This window comes from Entelurus aequoreus, linkage group LG02, assembly GCF_033978785.1.
Source record: "Entelurus aequoreus isolate RoL-2023_Sb linkage group LG02, RoL_Eaeq_v1.1, whole genome shotgun sequence".
Lineage (NCBI taxonomy): Eukaryota > Metazoa > Chordata > Actinopteri > Syngnathiformes > Syngnathidae > Entelurus > Entelurus aequoreus.
In genome coordinates, this window is record NC_084732.1 from 87386705 (window position 1) to 87403311 (window position 16607).

A 16607-nucleotide genomic window follows, 5' to 3' on the forward strand; every position below is an offset into this window, starting at 1 on the left:
AATACCCAGAACCCTTTGTAGCACTAAATCTTCCGGGACGCTACAAGGTGTGTGTGTGTGGGGGGGGGGGGTTTGGTGGTAGCGGGGGTGTATTTTGTAGCGTCCCGAAAGAGTTAGTGCTGCAAAAGATTCTGGGTATTTGTTCTTTTGTGTTTATGTTGTGTTACGGTACGGATGTTCTCCCGAAAAGTGTTTTTTATTTTTTTTTGGTGTGGGTTCACAGTGTGGCGTATATTTCTAACAGTGTTAAAGTTTTTTATACTTGCACCCTCAGTGTAACCTGTATCGCTGTTGATGAAGTATGCGTTGCATTCATTTGTGTATGCGTGCTGAAGCTGCACATATCTTGTGACTGGGTCTGAATGATGTTAGAATTGGGTGTACGAGATATGACTGTTGAACACCTTATTCGATAATAAAAGTTGCCTCAGCTCAAAGCCTGAGCCCTGACATTAAAGAACTAGCATCTAAAAAAAGATGCCAGGTATCTGGCTTGGGCACATCAAATTAGATCAGTGTGTTGCAAACTGAGCAGTTTAAAGTCCTGAATGGTTGTTTTATTCATTGTTATTTTATTTTCAAATTTATTAGCCTGTGGAAAAAGTTAATGTTGATATTTACCTCAGAAGGCTGCAAATAGAAAAGAGGCATTCAATTTTTATTTAAATTGTATTTGATATGCAATTGATATTTTTTAATTATTATTATTATTATTTGAAACTCCATTTTGCATGTCACTATAAAGTTATATAAGCCTTGCTTGTTCAATATTCAATGCAAAACTTGTTTGGGTCCCTATTAAAAGGTTAATTTGTTCAACCTTGGCCCGCGGCTTTGTTCAGTTTTAAACTTTGGCCCACTCTGTATTTGAGTTTGACACCCCTGGTGAAGGTGAAGCTCTGTCGTCCTGGAGGCCACGGGGAAGACCCAGGACACACTGGGAACACTATGTCTCCCGGCTGGCCTGGGAACGCCTCGGGATCCCCTGAGAAAAGGTCCTAGGTGAGGGATCAGACAAAGAGCAGCTCAAAGACCTTTATGAAAAGTACAAATCGAGGACCTAGATTTTTTCTCGCCCAGGCGCAGGTCACCGTGGCTCCCCTGTGGAGCCAGGCGCAGAGGTGGGGCACGATGGCGAGCGACTGGTGGCCGGGCCTGTCTCCATGGGGCCCTGCCGGGCTCAGCTCGAAGAGGCAACGTGGGTCAACCCTCCAATGGGCTCACCACTCATGGGCCCATTGAGGTCATAGAGGTCAGATGCAGTGTGAACTGGGCTAGAGCCGAAGGCAGGGCACTTGGCGGTCCGATTATCGGCTACATAAGCTCGCTCTTGGGACGTGGAACGTCACCTCGCTGGGAGGGAAAGAGCCTGAGCTGGTGCGCGAGGTGAAGAAGTTCCGGCTAGATATAGTTGGACTCACTTCGACGCACAGCAAGGGCTCTGGAACCTGTTCTCTCAAGAGGGGCTGGACTCTCTTCCACTCTGGCGTTGCAAGCAATGAGAGGCTGGGGTGGCAATTGTTGTTGCTCAAAGCCTGCACGTTGGACTTTAACCCAGTAGACGAGATGGTAGCTTCCCTCCGCTTTCGGGTTGGGTGACGGGTCCTGACTGTTGTTTGTGTTTACGCACCAAACAGCAGCTCAGAGTACCCACTCTTTTTGGATTCCCTTGAGGGAGTACTGGAGAGTGCTCCCTCGGGTGATTCCCTTGTTCTGTTGGGGGACTTCAATGCTCATGTTGGCAAGGACAGTGAAACCTGGAGAGTCGTGATTGGGAAAAATGGCCACCCGGATCTGAACCCAAGTGGTGCTTTGTTATTGGACTTTTGTGCTCGTCACGGATTGTCCATAACAAACACAATGTTCAAACATAAGGAAGAACTTTGAACATGTCACGAGGGAGGTGCTGGACATTGAGTCTGAGTGGACCATGTTCCGTGCCTCTCTTGTCGAGCCTGCTGATTGGAGCTGTGGCCGCAAGGTGTTTGGTGCCTGTCGTGGCGGTAATCCTAGAACTCGCTGGTGGCCACCAGCAGTGAGGGATGCCGTCAAGCTGAAGAAAGAGCCTATCGGGTCCTTTTGGCTCATGGGACTCCAGAGGCAGCGGGCATACCGACAGGCCAAGCAGTGCCTGGGGAATCTGTGGTGGACTCTCCTATTTCTGGGGCTTAGGTTGCCTAGGTAGTTAAAAAGCTCCTCTGTGGCAAGGCCCCGGTGGTGGATGAGTTCCTTAAGGCTCTGGATACTGTGGGGCTGTCTTGGTTGACAAGACTCTGCAACATCGCGTGAACATTGGGGGCGGTACCTCTGGATTGGCAGACCGGGGTGGTGGTTCCTCTCTTTAAGAAGGGGAACCGGAGGGTGTGTTCCAACTATCGTGAAACACACTCCTCAGCCTTCCCGGTAAGGTCTATTCATGTCTACTGGAGAGGAGGAAACTCGGATCCAGGACGAACAGCGTGGTTTTCGTCCTGGTCGTGGAACGGTAGACCAGGTCTATACTCTCGGCAGGGTCCTTGACTGTGAAGCGACTGGGATGAGAATCAGCACCTCCAAGTCCAAGTCCATGGTTCTCGCGCAGGAAAGGGTCGAGTGCCATCTCCAGGTTGGGGAGGAGATCTTGCCCCAAGTGGAGGAGTTCAAGTACCTAGGAGTCTTGTTCACGAGTGAGGATAGAGTGGATCGAGAGATCCACAGGCGGATTGGTGCGGCGTCTTCAGTATTGAGGACGCTATATCGATCCGTTGTGGTGAAGAAGGAGCTGAGCCAGAAGGAAAAGCTCTCAATTTACCGTCGATCTACGTTCCCAGCTTTGGGTTATGACCGAAAGGACAAGCGGCCGGAATGCGTTTCCTCTGCCGGGTGGTGGGTCTCTCCCTTAGAGACAGGGTGAGAAGCTCTGTCATCCGGGAGGAACTCAAAGTATAGCCGCTGCTCCTCCACATTGAGAGGAGCCATGAGGTGGTTCGGGCATCTGCTCAGGATGCCACCCGAACGCCTCTAGGGAGGTGTGGCAGGAGGCCACGGGGAAGACCTAGTACACATTGGAAAGACTATGTCCCCGGCTGGCCTGGGAACGCCTCGGAATACCCCGAGAAGAGCTGGACGAAGTGGCTGGGGAGAGGGAAGTCTGGTATTTTCTGCTCAGGCTGCTGCCCCCGCAACCCGACCTCGGATAAGCGGAAGAAAATGGATGGATTTAGAATGACAGTTATACTGTCAGATTGAGTACAAAAACTAACTAAACCTTACACGATATAATGTTTCTAGTAAAACTCACAAAGATACATATCACCAGGCATTATTAGCCATTTTGCATGTGTGGTTTAGGAGTTATGTTTAAATAAATAACTGTCAGATTGAGTGTGACTGTAAACCGTCATAGTGAGTAAAACCCTTATTTTGTATTTGCAAACCTTACAAAAACAAATAAATCTAGTTAAACTCACACAGATACAATATTACAGACATTTTTAGACATAATGCATGTTTGGTTTTAGATTAATGTTTATATAACTTTCATATTTAGTATGACAGCTGTACTGTCATATTGAATAAAAAAACAACTAACTTGTGTCTTTGCAAACCTTACAAAATACCATTTTTCTAGTAAAACTAACTAGATACATGCTCCAGGCATTATTAGCCATTTTGCATGTGTTGTTTGAGTTATGTTTAAATAACTGTCATATTGAGTGTGACAGTATACTGTCATAAAACCCAATTTTTGTATTTGCAACCCTGATTCTAGTAAAACTCACATATATACAATATTACAGGCAGTTTTGGACATAATGCATGTTTGGTTTTGGAGTTATGTTTATATAACTTTCATATATAGTATGACAGCTAAACTGTTATATTGAGTAAAATAACTAACTTGTGTTTGTCATAAAACCCAATTTTTGTATTAGCAAACCATACAACTGATTCAAATAAAACTCACATGGATTCAATATTACAGGCATTTTCAGACATTTTGCATGTTTGGTTTAGGAATTATGTTGTAATACATTTGTATTGCTTTTTTCACATTATCTCAGGATTTTTAGAACATTACTGTCATATTGAGTAAAAAAATATTTTTTGTGTTTGCAAGCCTTAAAAAAAGCATATGTTTCCAGTAAAACTCCCAAAGATGCATTATTTCAGGCATTATTAGCCATTTTTCAGGTGTGGTTTAGGAGTTATGTTTAAATAACTGTCATATTGAGTGTGGCGTTATACTGTCATATTGAGTTAAAAAAAACTAACTTGTGTCTTTGCAAACCTTACAAAAGAAAATGTTCCTAGCAACACTCACAAAGATAATTTTTTTCACGCTATTAGACATGTTTCATGTGTATTTAGGAGTTATAATTAAATAACTTTCATATTGAGTGTTAAAGTTATAATGTCATTATGTGTAAAACCTAATTTTTGTATTTGCAAACCTTACAAAAACAATTGATTCTAGTAAAACTTACATAGATTCAATATTACAGGCATTTTTAGACAATTTACATGTTTGGTTTAAAAGTTGTGTTTGAATACATTTGTATTGCTTTTCTCGCATTATCTCAGGATTCTAAGATCATTACTTTCATATTGAGTAAAACACTACTTTTTGTTTTTGCAAACCTTACAAACTCACATGAATACATTATTATAAGCAATTTTAGACATGACACACGTTTGGTTTTGGAGTTATGTTTATATAACTTTTATATTTAGTATGACTGTTATACTGTCATATTGGTAATAAAAAAAAACTAGCTTGTGTCTTTGCAAACTTTACAAAAGATCATTTTTCTAGTAAAACTAACAAAGATACATGTCTCCAGGCATTATTACCCATTTTGCATGGGTTGTTTAGGAATTATGTTTAAATACATTTTTATTGCTTTTTTCGCATTATCTCAGGATTCTTAGATCATTACTTTCATATTGAGTAAAAAACTACTTTTTGTTTTAGCAAACCTTACAAACTCACATAAATACATTATTACAGGCATTTTTAGACATAACACATGTTTGGTTTTGGAGTTATGTTTATATAACTTTTATATTTAATATGACTGTTATACTGTCATATTGAATTAAAAAAAACTAGCTTGTGTCTTTGCAAACTTTACAAAAGTTCATTTTTCTAGTAAAACTAACAAAGATACATGTCTCCAGGCATTATTAGCCATTTTGCATGGGTTGTTTAGGAATTATGTTTAAATACATTTTTATTGCTTTTTTCGCATTATCTCAGGATTCTAAAATCCTTACTTTCATATTGAGGAAAAAACTACTTTTGTTTTTGCAAACCTTACAAACTCACATGAATACATTATTATAGGCTTTTTTAGACATGACACACGTTTGGTTCTGGAGTTATGTTTAAATAATTTTCATATTTAGTATGACTGTTATACTGTCTTATTGAATAAAAACAACTAGCTTGTGTCTTTGCAAACTTTACAAAAGATACATTTTCTAGTAAAACTAACAAAGATACATGTCTCTAGGCATTATTACCCATTTTGCCTGGGTTGTTTAGAAGTTATGTTTAAATAAATTTTTATTGCTTTTTTCGCATTATCTCAGGATTCTAAGATCATTACTTTCATATTGAGTAAAAAACTACTTTTTGTTTTTGCAAACCTTACAAACTCACCTTAATACATTATTACAGGCATTTTTAGACATGACACATGTTTGGTTTTGGAGTTATGTTTATATAACTTTCATATTTAATATGACTGTTATACTGTCATATTGAATTAAAAAAAACTGGCTTGTGTCTTTGCAAACTTTACAAAAGATCATTTTTCCAGTAAAACTAACAAAGATACATGTTTCCAGCCATTATCAGCCATTTTGCATATGTTGTTTAGGAGTAATGTTTAAATAAATTTTTATTGCTTTTTTCGCATTATCTCAGGATTTTAAGAACATTACAGTCATATTGAGTAAAACAACTACTTTTTGTGTTCGCAAGATTTAAAAAAGCATGTGTTTCGAGTAAAACGACCAAGGATGCATTATTTCAGGCATTATTAGCCATTTTTCATGTGTGGTTTGAGTTATGGTTAAATAACTGTCATATACTGTCAGTTATGACATAGTAAGTAAAACCTAATTTATGTATTTGCAAACCTTACAAAATCATTTAAATCTAGTAAAACTCACATGGATTCAATATTACAGACATTTTTAGACATTTTGAATGTTTGGTTTAGGAATTATGTTGGAATCATTTTTATTAATTTGTTCGTATTTTCTCAGAATTTTAGAACATTACTGTCATATTGAGTAAAGAAATAATGTTTGTGTTTGCAAGCCTTAAAAAAGCATATGTTTCGAGTAAAACTTACAAGAATGCATTATTTCAGGCATTGTTAATCATTTTTCATGTGTAGTTTAAGAGTTATGTTTAAATAACTGTCATATTGAGTGTGGCAGTTATACTGTCATATTGAGTAAAAAAAACTAACCTGTCTTTGCTAACCTTACAAAAGAAAATGTTTCTAGTAACACTCACAAAGATACATTTTTTCACGCATTATTAGACATGTTTCATGTGTGGTTAGGAGTTATAAATAAATAATTGTCATATTGAGTGTTACAGTTTTAACGTCATTATGTGTAAAACCTAATTTTTGTATTTGCAGACCTTACAAAAACAATTGATTCTAGTAAAACTTATATAGATTCAATATTACAGGCATTTTTAGACATTTTACATGTTTGGTTTAAAATTTGTGTTTGAATACATTTGTATTGCTTTTTTCGCATTATCTCAGGATTCTAAGAACATTACTTTCATATTGAGTAAAAAACTACTTTTTGTTTTTGCAAACCTTACAAACTCATATAAATACATTATTACAGGTATTTTTAGACATGACACATGTTTGGTTTTGGAGTTATGTTTATATAACTTTCATATTTAGTATGACTGTTATACTGTCATATTGAATAAAAAAAACTAGCTTGTGTCTTTGATATCTTTACAAAAGATCATTTTTTTAAACTAACAACGTTACATGTCTCCCTAGGCATTATTAGCCATTTTGCATGTGTTGTTTAGGAGTTAGGTTTAAATACATTTTTTTTGCTTTTTTCCCCATTATCTCAGGGTTCTAAGAACATTACAGTCAAGTAAAAAACTACTTTTTGTGTTTGCAAAATGTAAAACTCAGTAAAACTCCCAATGATTCATTATTTCAGGCATTATTAGCCATTTTTTTGTGTGGTTTATGAGTTATGTTTAAATAACAGTCATATTGAGTGTGATTTTGTCATTGTGAGTAAAACCTAATTTTTGTATTTGCAAACCTTACAAAAACAACCGATTCTAGGAAAACTCACATTGATACAATATTACAGGCATGTTTAGACATATTGCATGTTTGGTTTTGGAGTTATATTTATATAACCTGCTTTCTGAGCCGCCACCTTTGTGGTTTGCGTGTCCCACTGATCCAGGAACTATGTTGTCCGGGGGCTTCTATGGTCTCCCAAGACAAACAGGTCCTAGGTGAGGGATCAGACAAAGAGCAGCTCAAAGACCTTTATTAAAAGTACAATTGAGGACCTAGATTTTTTCTCGCCCGGACGCAGGTCACCGTGTGGAGCCAGGCCCAGAGGTGTGGCACGATGGCGATTGACGGGCCTGTCCCCATGGGGCCCAGCCGTGCTCAGCTCGAAGAGGCAACGTGGATCCCCCCTCCAGGGCTCACCACTCATGGACTGGGTCATAGAGGGTGCAGTGTGAGCTGGGCGGCAGCCGAAGGCAGGGCACTTGGTGGTCCGATTATCGGCTACATAAGCTCGCTCTTGGGACATGGAATGTCACCTCGCTGGGAGGGAAGGAGCCTGAGCTGGTGCTTGAGGTGGAGACGTTCCCGGCTAGATATAGTTGGACTCACAGCAAGGGCTCTGGAACCTGTTCTCTCAGAGGGGCTGGACTGAGCTGAACTTTCATTACTTGCAACGCCAGAGTGGAAGAGATTCCACACTGGCGTTGCAACTAATGAGAGGCTGGGGTGGCAATTCTTGTTGCCCCCCGGCTCAAAGCCTGCACGTTGGACTTTAAACCCAATAGACGAGATGGTAGCTTCCTTCAGCCTTCGGGTTGGGTGACGGGTCCTGACTGTTGTTTGTGTTTACACACCAAACAGCAGCTCAGAGTACCAACTCTTTTTGGATTCCCTTGAGGGAGTACTGGAGAGTGCTCCCTCGGGTGATTCCCTTGTTCTGCTGGTGGACTTCAACGCTATGTTGGCAACGACAGTGAAACCTGGAGAGTCGTGATTGGGAAAAATGGCCACCCGGATCTGAACCCAAGTGGTGCTTTGTTATTGGACTTTTGTGCTTGTCACGGATTGTCCATAACAAACACAATGTTCAAACATAAGGGTGTCCATATGTGCACTTGGCACAAGGACACCCTCGGCCGCATGATTGACTTTGTAGTTGTGTCATGGGATTTGCGGCCTCATGTTTTGGACACTCGGTGAAGAGAGGGGCAGAGTTTTCTACCAACCACCACCTGGTGGTGACCTGGCAGGCCCAAACGCATTGTAAGGGTCTGCTGGGAACACCTAGCAGAGTCTCCTGAAGAACTTTGAACATGTCCGGAAGAACTTTGAACATGTCACGAGGGAGGTGCTGGACATTGAGTCTGAGTGGACCATGTTCCATTCCTCTCTTGTTGAGCCAGCTGATTGAAGCTGTGGCCGCAAGGTGTTTGGTGCCTGTCGTGGCGGTAATCCACCAGCAGTGAGGGATGCTGTCAAGCTGAAGAAAGAGCCACTGGGTCCTTTTGGCTCATGGGACTCCAGAGGCAGTGGGCATACCGACAGGCCAAGCGAGACCTCCTCAGTCCCACCAACACGTCTTCCTATGAGGAAACAGTGCCTGGGAAGTCTGTGGTGGGCTCTCCTATTTCTGGGGCTGAGGTTGCCAAGGTAGTTAAAAAGCTCCTCGGTGGCAAGGCCCCGGGGGTGGATGAGCTCCGTCCGGAGTTCCTTAAGGCTCTGGATGCTGTGGGGCAGTCTTGGTTGACAAGACTCTGCAACATTGCATCTACATCGGGGGCGGTACCTCTGGATTGGCAGACCGGGGTGGTGGTTCCTCTCTTTAAGAAGGGGAACCGGAGGGTGTGTTCCAACTATCGTAGATCACACTCCTCAGCCTTCCCGGTAAGGTCTATTCATGTGTAATGGAGAGGAGGAACCTCGGATCCAGGACGAACAGTGTGGTTTTCGTCCTGGTCGTGGAACGGTAGACCAGCTCTATACTCTCGGCAGGGTCCTTGAGTGTGCATGGGAGTTTGCCCAACCAGTCTACATAAGTTTTGTGGACTTGGAGAAGACATTCGACCTTGGCCCCCGGTAAATCCTGTGGGGAGTGCTCAGAGAGTATGCAGTATCGGCATGTCTGATTGTGGCGGGTGTCTCCCTGTATGATCAGTGTCAGAGCTTGGTCCGCATTGCCGGCAGTATGTCGGACCCCTTTCCAGTGAGGGTTGGACTCCGCCAAGGCTGCCCTTTGTCACCGATTCTGTTCATAACTTTAATGGACAGAATATCTAGGCGCAGTCATGGCTTTGAGGATCCCCTCAACGCCATGACTGCGCCTGGTTTGGTGGCTGCAGGATTAGGTCTCTGCTTTTTGCAGATGATGTGGTCCTGATGGCTTCAACTGGCCAAGATCTTCAGCTTTCATTGGATCGGTTCGCAGTGAAGCGACTGGGATGAGAATCAGCACCTCCAAGTCCGAGTCCATGGTTCTCGCCCGGGAAAGGGTGGAGTGCCATCTCGAGGTTGGGAAAGAGATCTTGCCCCAAGTGAAGGAGTTCAAGTACCTAGGAGTCTTGTTCACGAGTGAGGATAGAGTGGATTGTGAGATCTACAGGCGGATCGGTGCGGCGTCTTCAGTAATGAGGACGCTATATCGATCCGTTGTGGTGAAGAAGGAGCTGAGCCAGAAGGAAAAGCTTTCAATTTACCGGTCGATCAACGTTCCCATCCTCACCTATGGTCATGAGCTTTGGGTTATGACCGAAAGGACAAGGTCACGGGTAAAGCGGCCGAAATGAGTTTCCTCCGCCGGGTGGTGGGTCTCTCCCTTAGAGATAGGGTGAGAAGCTCTGTCCTCTGGGAGGAACTCAGTGTAAAGCCGCTGCTCCTCCACATTGAGAGGAGCCAGATGAGGTGGTTCGGGCATCTGCTCAGGATGCCACCCGAACGCCTCCCTAGGTCCGAACGGCAGGAGGCCATGGGGAAGACCTAGGATACATTGGAAAGACTATGGCCTGGGAACGCCTCGGGATCCCCCGAGAAGAGCTGGAAGAAGTGGCTGGGGAGAGGGAAGTCTGGGCTCTCTGCTTAGGCTGCTGCCCCCGCAACCCGACCTCGGATAAGCGGAAGAAAATGGATGGGTTTAGTATGACAGTTATACTGTCATATTGAGTGTGACAGTATACTGTCATAAAACCCAATTTTTGTATTTGCAAACCTGATTCTAGTAAAACTCACATCTATACAATATTACAGGCAATTTTGGACATAATGTACGTTTGGTTTTGGAGTTATGTTTATATAACTTTAATATATAGTATGACATCTATACTGTTATAATGAGTAAAAAAACTAACTTGTGTCCGTCATAAAACTCAATTTTTGTATTTGCAAACCTTACAAAAACAAATGATTCTAGTAAAACTCACATGGATTCAATATTACAGGCATTTTTAGACATTTTGCATGTTTGGTTTAGGAATTATGTTGGAATACATTTGTATTGCTTTTTTTCACATTATCTCAGCATTTTAAGAACTTACTGTCATATTGAGTAAAAACAACTTTTTGTGTTTGCAAGCCTTAAAAAAACAACCGATTCTAGTAAAACTCACATTGATACAATATTACAGGCATGTTTAGACATCTTGCATGTTTGGTTTTGGAGTTATGTTTATATAACCTGCTTTCTGAGCCGCCACCTTTGTGGTTTGCGTGTCCCACTGATCCTAGGAGCTATGTTGTCCGGGGGCTTCTATGCCCCCTGATAGGGGGCCCCCAAGACAAACAGGTCCTAGGTGAGGAATCAGACAAAGAGCAGCTCAAAGACCTTTATGAAAAGTACAAATCGAGGACCTAGATATTTTCTCGCCCGGACGCGGGTCACCGTGGCTCCCCTGTGGAGCCAGGCCCAGAGGTGGGGCACGATGGCGAGCGACTGGTGCCCATGGGGCCCAGCTCGAAGAGGCAACGTTCACTTTTGTAGCAGTACGCCTCCCAACCCGTACGACGACGCGTCTGCTGAGACTTTGCACTCTCTGTTGGGATCATACATGGCTAGCACTGGTGTAGACGTCAGTGCATCCTTTAGATCCTGGAAGGCCCTTGCCTGGTCGACGCCCCACACCCAGCTTTTCTTTTTTGACAGGAGATCTCGCAGAGGCTTGTCTCTCTCGGCCAGCTGCGGCACAAACTTCCCAAGTTGATTTATCATTCCAAGAAAACTTCTCAACTCAGTCACAGTTGTTGGCTCCTGCATCTTCCTTACAGCTTCTGTTTTGCTTGGGTCTGGGCTGATGCCACTGGTGGAGAGCACGTGGCCTAGAAAAGTCACCTCTGACTTTGACAGATCGCACTTATCGACATTCAGAGTGATGCCTGCCTTTTGGATCTTTTCTAGTGTGGCATGCAGGCGAGCATCATGCTCCTTTTGTGTTCGGCCCCACACCAGCACATCGTCCATGTGGCAAACAACGCCCTCAAGCCCTTCTGTGACCTCCGTCACCATCCGGTTCTGAAAATGTTATGGGGCGGATGCTATGCCAAACGGTAGCCGCCTGAAGTAATAGCGCCCGAAGGGTGTAATGAAAGTTGTCAGTTTCGCTGAATCTGCAGTTAAAGGAATTTGCCAAAACCCCATGTTTGCATCCAGCTTACTAAAAATTTTGGCTCCAGCCAGCATTCCCAGTGTTTCCTCTACTGATGGCAGGATGAACTTTTCCCTACACACTGACTCGTTGAGTTTGGTGAGATCGACACATATACGTACAGCACCTGTCTTTTTGGGCACCACCACTATGCCAGCGCACCAGTCTGTTGGCTCCTCAATTCGACTTATCACCCCGAGTTGTTCCATGCGGGACAGTTCCTGCTTGACTTTGTCCATTAAAGGCAATGGAATCCTCCTTGGTGTTTTTAGTGAGAATGGTTCTGCCCCTGGACTCAGCTTGATGGAATATGGCTGCCGCACTTCTCCGAGCCCGGTGCATAATTTTGGGTAGTACTCCTTTAATGTCTCCATAGTAACGCTGTCTAGGCGTGCTACAAGCCCCAGCCTACAGCTCACAGATCTTCCCAGCAGGGCAGTATGCACATGACGAGCGATGTACACATCCTCCCTCTCTGTCTTTTCCCCTCTCCTCAGCAGCAAACTGGCAACGCCCACCACGTCGAGGGGATTTCTTCCTGGTCCCAGGAGTGGCTTTGTTGCCTTTCTGAGACTAGGTAGATCATTTCTGTATGTGTTTAGGAACACTGAGTGAGGCAAGACTGTCACATCGGCACCTGTGTCTATTTTGAATGTCACACTGCTCTCATGGATGCCAATTTTGACCATCCAAGGATCCCCATCCTCCGTGACACTGCCGAGGAAGATTTCCTCCTCATCCTCTTCAACTTCATGCACTGATTTGGACTTGCACACACGCTTGTAATGTCCCCTCCTCCCACATGCATGACATTTCACATCGTTAGCAGGACAGTCACTTTTTGGATGGGATGGAGAGCTGCCACAATTTTGACACAGTGACTGTGCGCCCTTGTCCTTGCTGTACTGAGTACTGTGTGGCTTGTACTTTGGGCTATCAGCATATTGAGGTTTGTTTTTAGCAGACTTCAAGTTGCTCTTGAACACTCTATCAACAGACTTTGCATCACTTGCCTCTAATCTGGTGGTGTCCCCTCGGAGAGTAGACTGCTGCCTTTTCACCTCCTCGCTTTGTCGTGCCATTCTTATGGCTTTATCCAAGGTTAGATCCGCGTCCAACTGCATGCGTTCAGACAGCCCCTTGTCTTGCAATCCGACAACAAGTCTGTCTCTGATCAGTTCATTGTGTAGCATCCCGTAGTTACAATGCTCCGCCAGCGCATATAGTGCAGTGACAAACGAATCCACACTCTCCCCTTCTTTCTGCTTGCGCATGTTAAACTTAGCACGCTCGTAGATAACATTTTTCTTCACAACAAAGAAGCCTGGTAATCCCTCGCGCACTCCCTGGTATGTACGTCTTTGAGCGGCCGTCAGATTTAACCCACGGAGAATATCATCCGCCTCGTCCCCCATGCAATAAATCAATGTGTTCACTTGATTGTCCTCGGAGCTTGCATTTAGGTTACTTGCCAGGCGAAATCTTTCGAATCTCCGGATCCATTTGTCCCACTCTTGTGGATTTGAAAAGTCAAAGGACTCCGGTGGCTGGATGTTGAACGTAGCGCACGGTCCCACGGCAACCACCGGCGCGCTGGGTGGCCGTGCAGGCGCTGCAGCGGCTCCGTCCCCCTCGCTCATGTTGTCCTTACTTCGTTATCCACAGACGCGTACAAACTATCTTTCCACTTGGCTGCACTCCACATTAACTACAGGACTTCTGACACCATGTCGTGTTACTGAATAAATACGTGAGTCCAGCTGTACTTTATAATGTGGATACTTTTATTAGCTCAAGCTCAATCACAACAAGTGTGCTGCATCACCTGTGCACACACACTGTCTCTCTGCAGCTGCTCTCTCAGCTCCTCCAGGTAGTCAGCGCTTGCAGGTAGGTTCTCCAGTACCATGTCCGCATAGATGTTGGTTTCTTCAAACAGCTCTTTGTCCGCTGCTGTCTCCTCTCTCTTGACAGGAGCTCGTGACAGCGTATCAGCTGTCCACAGGCACTTCCCTGGCACATGAGAGATAGAATAAGAATAGCGCATCAGACGCATTCTGAAGCGTTGGATCCGTGGAGGTAGAGCATCCAGTGCTTGAGACCCAAGAAGACTCAGGAGAGGCTTGTGGTCCGTCTCCATCTGGAAATGTTTCCCGATGAGGAAGTTGCGGAACCTCTCACAGGCCCAGGTCAGCCCCAAAGCTTCCTTCTCTACTTGCGCGTATCTCTGCTCTGTTGGTGTGAGAGACCGCGACATGTAGGCCACTGGCCTCCACTCTTCTTCCCACTTTTGTAGCAGTACGCCTCCCAACCCGTACGACGACGCGTCTGCTGAGACTTTGCACTCTCTGTTGGGATCATACATGGCTAGCACTGGTGTAGACGTCAGTGCATCCTTTAGATCCTGGAAGGCCCTTGCCTGGTCGACGCCCCACACCCAGCAGTTCTTTTTTGACAGGAGATCTCGCAGAGGCTTGTCTCTCTCGGCCAGCTGCGGCACAAACTTCCCAAGTTGATTTATCATTCCAAGAAAACTTCTCAACTCAGTCACAGTTGTTGGCTCCTGCATCTTCCTTACAGCTTCTGTTTTGCTTGGGTCTGGGCTGATGCCACTGGTGGAGAGCACGTGGCCTAGAAAAGTCACCTCTGACTTTGACAGATCGCACTTATCGACATTCAGAGTGATGCCTGCCTTTTGGATCTTTTCTAGTGTGGCATGCAGGCGAGCATCATGCTCCTTTTGTGTTCGGCCCCACACCAGCACATCGTCCATGTGGCAAACAACGCCCTCAAGCCCTTCTGTGACCTCCGTCACCATCCGGTTCTGAAAATGTTATGGGGCGGATGCTATGCCAAACGGTAGCCGCCTGAAGTAATAGCGCCCGAAGGGTGTAATGATCCTAGGAGCTATGTTGTCCGGGGGCTTCTATGCCCCCTGATAGGGTCCCCCAAGACAAACAGGTCCTAGGTGAGGAATCAGACAAAGAGCAGCTCAAAGACCTTTATGAAAAGTACAAATCGAGGACCTAGATATTTTCTCGCCCGGACGCGGGTCACCGTGGCTCCCCTGTGGAGCCAGGCCCAGAGGTGGGGCACGATGGCGAGCGACTGGTGCCCATGGGGCCCAGCTCGAAGAGGCAACGTGGGTCCCCCCTGCAATAGGCTCACCACTCATGGGCTGGGTCATAGAGGTCGGGTGCAGTGTTAGCTGGGCGGAAGCCGAAGGCAGGGCACTTGGCGGTCCGATAATCGGCTACATAAGCTCGCTCTTGGGACGTGGAATGTCACCTCGCGAGGTGGAGAAGTTCCCGGCTAGATAAAGCTGGACTCACTTCGACGCACAGCAAGGGCTCTGGAACCTGTTCTCTCAAGAGGGGTTGGACTCTCTTCCACTCTGGCGTTGCAAGTAATGAGAGGCTGGGTTGGCAATTCTTGTTGCCCCCCGGCTCAAAGCCTGCACGTTGGACTTAACCCAGAAGACGAGATGGTAGCTTCCCTCCGCTTTCGGGTTGGGTGACGGGTCCTGACTGTTGTTGGTGTTTACGCACCAAACAGCAGCTCAGAGTACCCACTCTTTTTGGATTCCCTTGAGAGTGCTCCCTCGGGTGATTCCCTGGGGGTCTTCAACGCTCATGTTGGCAACGACTTTGAAACCTGGAGAGTCGTGATTGGGAAACATGGCCACCCGGATCTGAACCCAAGTGGTGCTTTGTTATTGAGCTTTTGTGCTCGTCACGGATTGTCCATAACAAACACAATGTTCAAACATAAGGGTGTCCATATGTGCACTTGGCACCAGGACACCCTCGGCCGCAGTTCCATTATTGACTTTATAGTTGTGTCATGGGATTTGCGGCCTCATGTTTTGGACACTCGGGTGAAGAGAGGGGCGAGCTTTCTACCGATCACCACCTGGTGAGCTGGCTCCGATGGTGGGGTAGGATCCCGGACAGACCTGCATTGTGAGAGTCTTTTGGGAATGCCTAGCAGAGTCTCCTGTCAGAGAGAGTTTCTTTTTCCACCTCCGGAGGAACTTTGAACATGTCACAAAGGAGGTGCTGGACATTGAGTCTGAATGGATCATGTTCCGTGCCTCTCTTGTCAAGCCAGCTGATTGGAGCTGTGGCCGCAAGGTGTTTGGTGCCTGTCGTGGCGGTGACCCTAGAACCCGCTGGTGGCCACCAGCAGTGCGGGATGCCGTCAAGCTGAAGAAAGAGCTTATCTGGTCCTTTTGGCTCATGGGACTCCAGAGGCAGCGGGCATACCGACAGGCCAAGCAGTGCCTGGGGAATCTGTGGTGGGCTCTCCTATTTCTGGGGCTGAGGTTGCCAAGGTAGTTTTAAAAGCTCCTCTGTGGCAAGGCCCCGGGGGTGGATGAGCTCCGTCCGGAGTTCCTTAAGGCTCTGGATGCTGTGGGGCTGTTTTAGTTGACAAGACTCTGCAACATCGCGTGGACATCAGGGGCGGTACCTCTGGATTGGCAGACCGGGGTGGTGGTTCCTCTCTTTAAGAAGGGGAACCGGAGGGTGTGTTCCAACTATCGTAGATCACACTCCTCAGCCTTCCCGGTAAGGTCTATTCATGTGTACTGGAGAGGAGGAACCTCGGATCCAGGACGAACAGTGTGGTTTTCGTCCTGGTCGTGGAACGGTAGACCAGCTCTATACTCTCGGCAGGGTCCTTG